The sequence below is a fragment of the Tenrec ecaudatus genome, chromosome 15 (genome assembly GCF_050624435.1).
Source record: "Tenrec ecaudatus isolate mTenEca1 chromosome 15, mTenEca1.hap1, whole genome shotgun sequence".
Classification (NCBI taxonomy): domain Eukaryota; kingdom Metazoa; phylum Chordata; class Mammalia; order Afrosoricida; family Tenrecidae; genus Tenrec; species Tenrec ecaudatus.
The window spans coordinates 106,750,765-106,758,278 of NC_134544.1; the positions used below are offsets into that span (position 1 = coordinate 106,750,765).

A 7,514-nucleotide genomic window follows, 5' to 3' on the forward strand; every position below is an offset into this window, starting at 1 on the left:
ATATTCAGTGTCACATAGGGAAGTTGGTGCCTTTAGCTCAGTCAGTTCTGTCTATGAGGTATGTGACTTTGATCTTACATCTGATAATAATCTAAACGTTTGTCAGGATAAGAATCTGGGTGTTTGCGGGTTTTTTCCCCACTAAGACCTCCACATTTTATTATTTCCAATTCATCGCAATCCCTTCCTGTATGGTCAGTGTAATGAAGAACAAACTTTCAAATAATGTTGGTGGGAATGATGTCATATTAATCTCTGCCATATCAAGTAAGATTCTTATTTTCCTGAATGTCTATGCAGCTTAATGAAGCCTTAACTCCTGCCTGTTTTTTCACTTATGTGTTTCCGGATCACACCCATGACTACTCTCCTCCCTTTCCGGGTCACGCTGAGACGGGCCGGAAGTGGCGGTGTCCTAGCCGGAAGTGAGTGTCATACCGTGGGTCCTACTTGCTCTGCCTGGTGTGTGGTGCCAGAGAAGCGCCTGCAACCTGAGCACTGTGTAGTCGGCGCCCCCAGGTGAGGGGTCGCGCGGTGACCAGTTTGGGGTGACCCTGGTGCACACAGCAGCCTGGCTGCGTGCAAGCGCCCTGCTTCCCCCTCCCCCGCTCCGTCAGCGCCCCTCGCGTGGTGAGATGTGGGAGGGTGTCCCAGGGGCTGCTTCCATCCCCCAGTTTTGGGATTGGTTGGGGTTCCTAGGGAGAATTCCTGTTGGAGAAAGTAGGATCCCAGACTGGGGCTTTGGGCGTCGGGGTTCCGGATTCATTGCGGGAACTTTGCGTGTCTCCCCCCCCTCCATTGTTTCCTTTCACACAGCGGTGGCTCCTCCCTGAAACTCCTAGAACGTCTTCCGCTCACAGGTGAGCCCCGGGTCTGTGGCTTCTCTCACCACGAAGTGACTGCTGTTCAGGAAGCGAGTGGCTGCAGCTGGAGCACAAAACGTTAGGGCTTCCTCCGGAGGTTTGCCCAGTCTGCTCCCCTGGGCGGTGCCTTCTCCGGGAGCGGGGAAGCGGAGGGGGAGGGGTGCACCCAGTAGTCCAGAAACGCCCTGGCTCATTCTTGACAGCCTGTAGGGCGGCAGCGGGGAGCGCGCTCAGCCATGAGGGTGTTGAAGTGATAATCCAGCGCACCCACCGCGCATTGAGGTGTGATTGGCATTCCCAGGTTGTGGGGTAAGTCCAGGACTGGGACCTCAAGGGAGGTGACCCAGGTTGGTGGCTACCAGTCAACCGTATGGCAGGTGGCAAGTAAAAGGAGAAAGAGACCGGCCCAGCTGTACAAAGATGGGGTTCGGTGAGCAGGAACTCAACCAAAAAGAGGGCCAGTCTTTCTTTGGGAAGGCATATAAGTCTCCAAAGAAGGGCAAGACCCTTCAAGTACGGAAGACCCCCCGTTCCCACATACAGTCTTAAAAAATTTTGCATGTTATTTAATTTTTAAAAAACCCTGTTTGTTTAACAGTAGAAAAAAGCTGGAGGAAAGCTTCTTAGTGGAGGACAGACAGCTGGAGGAAAGGTTTCTTCAAGAGAGACAGGAGGAAATTGCCACCAGTAATTGTTTTTCATGCAGAGAAAGTAGCCAGTAAAAGACATCCAGGCAATTGAACTGGATCCATTATTTCTGCAAATCTGTTAGTGTGGGGGAGTGTGGGAGCTGCTCCTGCCTATTGCCCAAAGGGATATTTCTGTTTCTGCTGCCTCTGAAGAAGTAGCTTGTCCGATGTTTAGATTTATGCCGACTCCATTTTAACTGTGTATTCCCACCTGGAGTCATTTTATCCCTGCTCTAATGAAAATTCCGAGTGTGTTGCTTGGTTTGTAGGGTACTTTTGGTTTGGTTTTGGTTTTGAGTAAGCGCTTTTAGGAAAATTTCCAGCTTTACCGAAGCCATGAGCTAGATCCGGGAGTTGAAGGAGGCTGTAGAGTTGCTCAAGGAGACCATCCAGGTGGGGTGTGGCTCTGCTAGTGAGGGACTGAGGGGCTGGCCTGGTGCTCCACATCACTCCTTGAACACATGCTGGCATGACAAGAGGCAGCGCTCCCATGAAAACTCACTGGCAGCTATTCTGACCCAGCGACCCAATGGATAGGGTAGAACTGCCTGTGGGGGTTTCCCAGACTGTAACTCTACACAGGAGTAGGAAGCCTCTTTTTCCAGCCAGTAGTTTCCAGCTGATGGCTTTGTGGTTAGAAGTACAGCATGTAACCCACCAGACACCGGGACACCTGATCTCTACTGTAGTCTTAATTCTCCACCCAATCTAGCTCTTCTTGGAAAGCTCATCCCCAAGCCACATGGGACTTCCTACAGTCCCCTGGCCAGGGGGAAGTTCTTTTCAAGTCCTTGCCTGAGTTTGGAGGGTGATTCATTTGCAGAGAACAGCTCTTGTTCATTCCGTGAAGGTTCACACTGTACTTTCTAGATCCCAGCTCCTGTGCAGAGGCAAAAGCCCACCAGCATGTCTGTGTAGGCTGATAGGCCCTACCGTCAGAATTGAGATCAAATTCTAGTGCTTCTATTCATTAGCTGATTTCCTTGGGAAAGTATTTGAGCCTCTAGTGGTTCGTCTCTGAAGCGGGCCAGATACTTGTGGGTTAAGCGACTCAGTGCAGGTCTGGCATGCCGTCAGTGGCTGCTGATGTGATCCGTGCTGCAGAGAGACATGCACACACATCCTAATGATGCTGGACCACGTGGAAAGGAGGCCACGGGACACTTACAGCTGAGGATGAAATTCCAGAAACATTGCTGGGGCCTGTCCTCCCTTTCAAGTGCCTCAGGGACACAGGCATTTGAAAGGACATGAAGAAAGAGCTGGACACAGGCCAGCCAGGTCCTGGTGCTAACTAGCCTCCCAGAACTCATCCTCCTTCTTGATGAGCACAGGGAACCTTTGGCGGGAGTTGAGCAGAGCAGTGACATGACCATGGCAGCATGATGTATATCACTGGGGCTTCAGTGGGGAGCCTGGTGCAGGTATTTGGAGAAAGGGTGCAGGTGTGGCTGCAGGGAGAGCGGGTAAGAGGTTGGGATAGTTCAGAAAGGAGGTGTGGCTGTGACATAGGGATTGTGGTGGGGGCTGACGGGAAATATCGGAGCTATTTTGCGTTGGGGGCAGATGATAGAGGGGGGTGGCAGGCAGGATTTGGTAGCATACAGGGTCAAGAAATAAAGCCGACTCTTAGCTTTGTGATGTAGGCAAAGCTTGGGGACCTGGATGAGGATCAGGAGGCATGATGTGGGCATCTATGCAGGCATTTGCATTCCTTACCTGAGTCAGGACCCCAGGAATAACTTGCTACGTTGACTGGCAGTTACTGAACTGGCTGGGTCTTTTCCCTCTGTGTTGCAGCAAGGGCCAACCTGATAAGCTCTCCCGAGATGTCCAAGCAGCCAGACTACAACCCGGGGAACATTGAGAATAAAGCAGAACCCGCTGTAGACCTGCTTCTCAATTACCTGCAAGGTGAGGCTGGTTGCAAGGGGGTGTGGGGTGTCGGGGCTGGGGAGTGGGTCGGAGTTCTGCTGGCTCCTGAACAACTACAGGTGTTGACAGCTGTTGCTTGAGTGAGTATGGGACCTGGGGGACACCACTCACCCCAGTGGACCATGTCATTCCAGCTTTCAAGAAGGCCCTGGACCTGGTCATGCAGGTGCAAAAGCAGACCAACAAAGGAACCAGAAGCAAGAAAAAGCCCCACAAATCTGAAAAGCCTAACAAATCTGAAAAGAATGGAAGTTTCCCACAAACTTTTTGAAGCCCCCTTGTATCTATCTCACAACTTTTGCCTGTTCAGTTATTTACAGGTTTAAGCCTTATTGACAGCTATTATAAAAATCTGTTTGAAAGCTAACATTCCATGATCCTTGTCATTTTCCCATCACCTCTACCCTCCACCCCCCACTTTCTGCAACTGACCCTGTTAACCACCAGTAACCTTTGACATCTCACTCGGGGGAAGTTCTGTTCCAGTCCCTGCCTGAGTGTGGAGGGTGGTTCCTGTGCAGAGACCTGCTCTTGTTCATTCCGTGAAGGTTCACACTGTCCTTTCTAGATCCAGCTCCTGTGTAGACACAAAAGCCCTCCAGCATGTCTGTGTAGGCTGATAGGCCCTACCATCCGAATTGAAATCAAATTCTAGTTTTTCTATTCATTAGCTGATTTCCTTGGGAAAGTCTTTGAGCCTCATTGAGCCCCTAGTGTTTCATCCCTAAAGTGGGCCAGATGTTTGTGGGTTAAGTGATTCAGTGCAGGTCTGGCAGGCAATCAGTGGCTGCTGATGCGATCCTTGCTTCAGAGAGACATGCAAACACATCCTAATGATGCTGGACCGAGTGGAAATGACACGGGACACTTACAGCCGAGGATGAAAGTCCAGGAAAATTGCTGGGGCCTGTCCTCCCTTTCAGATGCCTCAGGGACACAGGCATTTGAAAGGACAAGAAGAAGGAGCTGGGCACAGGTCAGCTGGGTTCTGGTGCTAACCAGCCTCCCAGAACTGATATCCAGCTTCCTGATGAAGGCGGGGAACTTTTGGAGGGAGTTGAGTGGAGCAGTGACATGGTCATAGCAATATTAGGTATATCACTGGGGCTTCGGTGTGGAGCCTGGTGCAGATACTTGGAGAAAGAGTGCAGGTGTGGATGCAGGGAGAGCAGTGGGGAGGTTGTGGGGATAGTTCAAGAATGTGGCTGTGCACAGGGATTGTAGTGGAGGCTGATGGGAGATATCAGAGCCATTTTGGGTTGGGGCAGATGGGGGTGGAGGTGGCTGGCAGGACTTGGTAGCATATAAGGTGAAAAAATGATGAATTTTTAATACTTTGTCTTCCTGAGCTGCCCTTTAAAAGTATCTGTTCAACTTTATTAACTCTATCATTTCTTCCATTTGCCTTAGCTACTTTAAGTAATGAGCAATTTCAGTGTCTCTTCTGATATCCACTTTGATTTTTTTCTTGCTTTTCTGTGTTTAATGACCTTTTGCTTCCTTCACATATGATGTTCTTAATATCGCCCCTCCTCCCCCAGGTAATTAGTGTTCATTTCATTAAATGTTACCTAAATTCAGATTGGATAGCCACAAAATATATTTTAGCTCTTGTAGACTTGTTTTAATATTTTTCAGTTTCAAACAATTTACAGAAATTTCAGACTAAATGTATAATAGAGTTATATAGTTTATGTTTAACATACTTATATCTTTAGAGTACTGACTAACTTCTTGACTAATTTTTAATTTGTGGAGTTTTAGTTGTTGACTTATAGCATTTATGTATTCTGAATACAAGATTATTAGGTATCATGAATAGTTACTGATGTAGGTTGCCTTTTTCAAATTCTTGATTGTGTCTTTCCAATTATAAGGGACTTTAATTTTGATGAAGTTCAACTTATGTTGAACTTGGGCTGCTTATGTTTAAGATGTCATAATTGCTTAAAATGCAAGATATCTTAAGAAACCATTCCCTAATCCAGGGTCACAGACATTTATATATATGTTTTCTATTAAGGGTTTTAGGATTTGGCTCTTACATTTAGGTCTTAAGATCTATTTTGAGTTAGTGTTTGCATAAAGTGCAAGGTGGCAGTCAAAACCCATTCTTTTTTCCTGTATCTAGTTGTTTCGACAGCATTTGCTGAAATCACAGTGACTTCTCTGCACTCTTTTTGAATCATTTAGCTATGTATGTATGAGGTTGAATTTTTAGACTCTCAATTATATTCCATCAATACGTTACCTTTATGTCACTACTACACAGTATAATTGCTATAGCTTTTTAGTAAGTTTTCATATCAGGCAATGAGCATTCTCCACCTAGATTTTATTGTTTCTCCAGATTATTTTGGCTATACTAAAACTGTCACATGTCCATAGAAATTTTAGAATCAGCTTGTCATTTTCTGGAAAAGCAAACCTTGAGAGGAATGAGGTTGAATCTGTAGATGAGTTGTAGAATATTGCCTCTGGATAACAATCAGTCTACCAAGCCATGAAAACGTCAGCTTTGTACATGGCTCATTATTTGCTCAGATCTCAGTTTAAATGTTTAGCCTTCTCACATCTTATGCAAAGTTCACTCCTGCTCCACTATAGTACATTATTTATAAACTTGACATTTATTACAGTCTAAATAGTTTGGCTTGCTTGGTAGAGTTTATGCTTCAAGTAAGTCTTTTATTCTAAAGATTCTCTAGGGCCAAACATAATGCCTACTAACAATAATTGTTCTTAATTTTTGTCGGCCCCAGTCTGTGCTGAGAGTGTGCAGATGGAGTGTTGTGGAGCGGAAATACCGCAAGAAATATGCTTGAGGGAAGTGGGTTTTCGGCACCCCCATAGAAGCATGCAATTAGTGGATGATGGTTCCGGAGGAGTCCAGTCCCCCAGAGCATCTCTCTGGTGGGAGAGCAACTTTCTGGAGAGGTCTCAGATACACCAGAAAATTTTTCTGGCAGGTCCCGGACTCAGAGAATCGTTCTGTTTTGGTCTGGACCCCAAACAGCATCATTCTGGCAGGGTCATGGATCCCTCAGAGCATCATTCCAGCAGGGTCCCAGAACCCCAAAACATCATTCAACCGATGCTTCCAGTGCTTCATCAATTTGTTGAAACTTTTGAAATTGAATTCAGTCAATGCTTGGCAACTGGTTTTGGCGAATTCCGTCAGTGCAGCTTGAATGTCTTCCATTAGTACTATTGGTGCTTGTTTATATCCTTCCTCTTGAAATGGTGGAATGCCAACTAGTTCTTCTTGGTAGAATAATGTGTATTCTTTCCATCTTCACTTGATGCTTCCTGGATCGTTCAGTATTTTCCCCATAGAATATTTCAATATAGCACCTTAAAGCTTGGATTTGTTTTCTTCAGTTAATTGAAGATGTAGTGAATATGTTCTTTCATTTTGGTTTTCTCACTCTAGGTATCTGCACATTTCATTGTAATACTTCTCCAGATCCTTTCTGAGAGTTTCTGTTCAGCTCTTTGGCTTCATTTCATATGAAGTGCCTTAGCTACTCCATGATTGAAAGCACTTTCCAGAGTCTCTTCTGACATCCAGTTTGATCCTTTCTTTCCTGTCTCTTCAGTGATCTTTTGCTTTCTTCATGTTCTCGGTGATATCCCACGACTCATCAGGTGTCCTGTCCTTGGTGTTTAGTGAGTCAAATCTGCTCCTGACACCTTAATATTCAGGTGAGATAAACTCAAGGTTGTATTTGGCTCCCGGGGGCTTGTTTTAATTTTCTTCAGCTTGAATCTTAACTTAGCTATGAGCAGTTGATGGCATGTTACGCAGTTGACTCCCGGACTGAGTTTAGCTGCTGACATTTAGCTTCTCCATCTTCTCTTCCCACTGTTGTAGTCAGTTGGATTCCTGTGTATGCCCACTCCAGGTATTTGCTATGAAGAAGTTGTTAGTCTTGTAAAATTCTATCGTGATCTCCAGATTTATTTTTATCACCAAGACCATATTTTCCAATTATTGTTTCTTCCTCTTTGTTTCCAACTTTTGAAT

At 46.0% G+C, this 7,514-nt stretch overlaps 1 long non-coding RNA gene across 2 annotated transcripts; it reads left to right on the top strand.

The window, feature by feature from the left end:
• The first annotated feature begins 403 nt into the window (after positions 1 to 403).
• LOC142427704 (uncharacterized) lies at positions 404 to 4,841 on the top strand. 2 transcript variants are annotated; one of them, XR_012780072.1, is made up of 3 exons: positions 404 to 519; positions 3,353 to 3,466; positions 3,622 to 4,839. It is a non-coding gene; the product is annotated as an uncharacterized LOC142427704 (long non-coding RNA). The 2 variants fall into 2 exon arrangements; XR_012780073.1 differs by lacking the exon at positions 404 to 519 and adding an exon at positions 744 to 860 and having other exon boundaries at positions 3,622 to 4,841.
• The last annotated feature ends 2,673 nt before the right edge of the window (positions 4,842 to 7,514 follow it).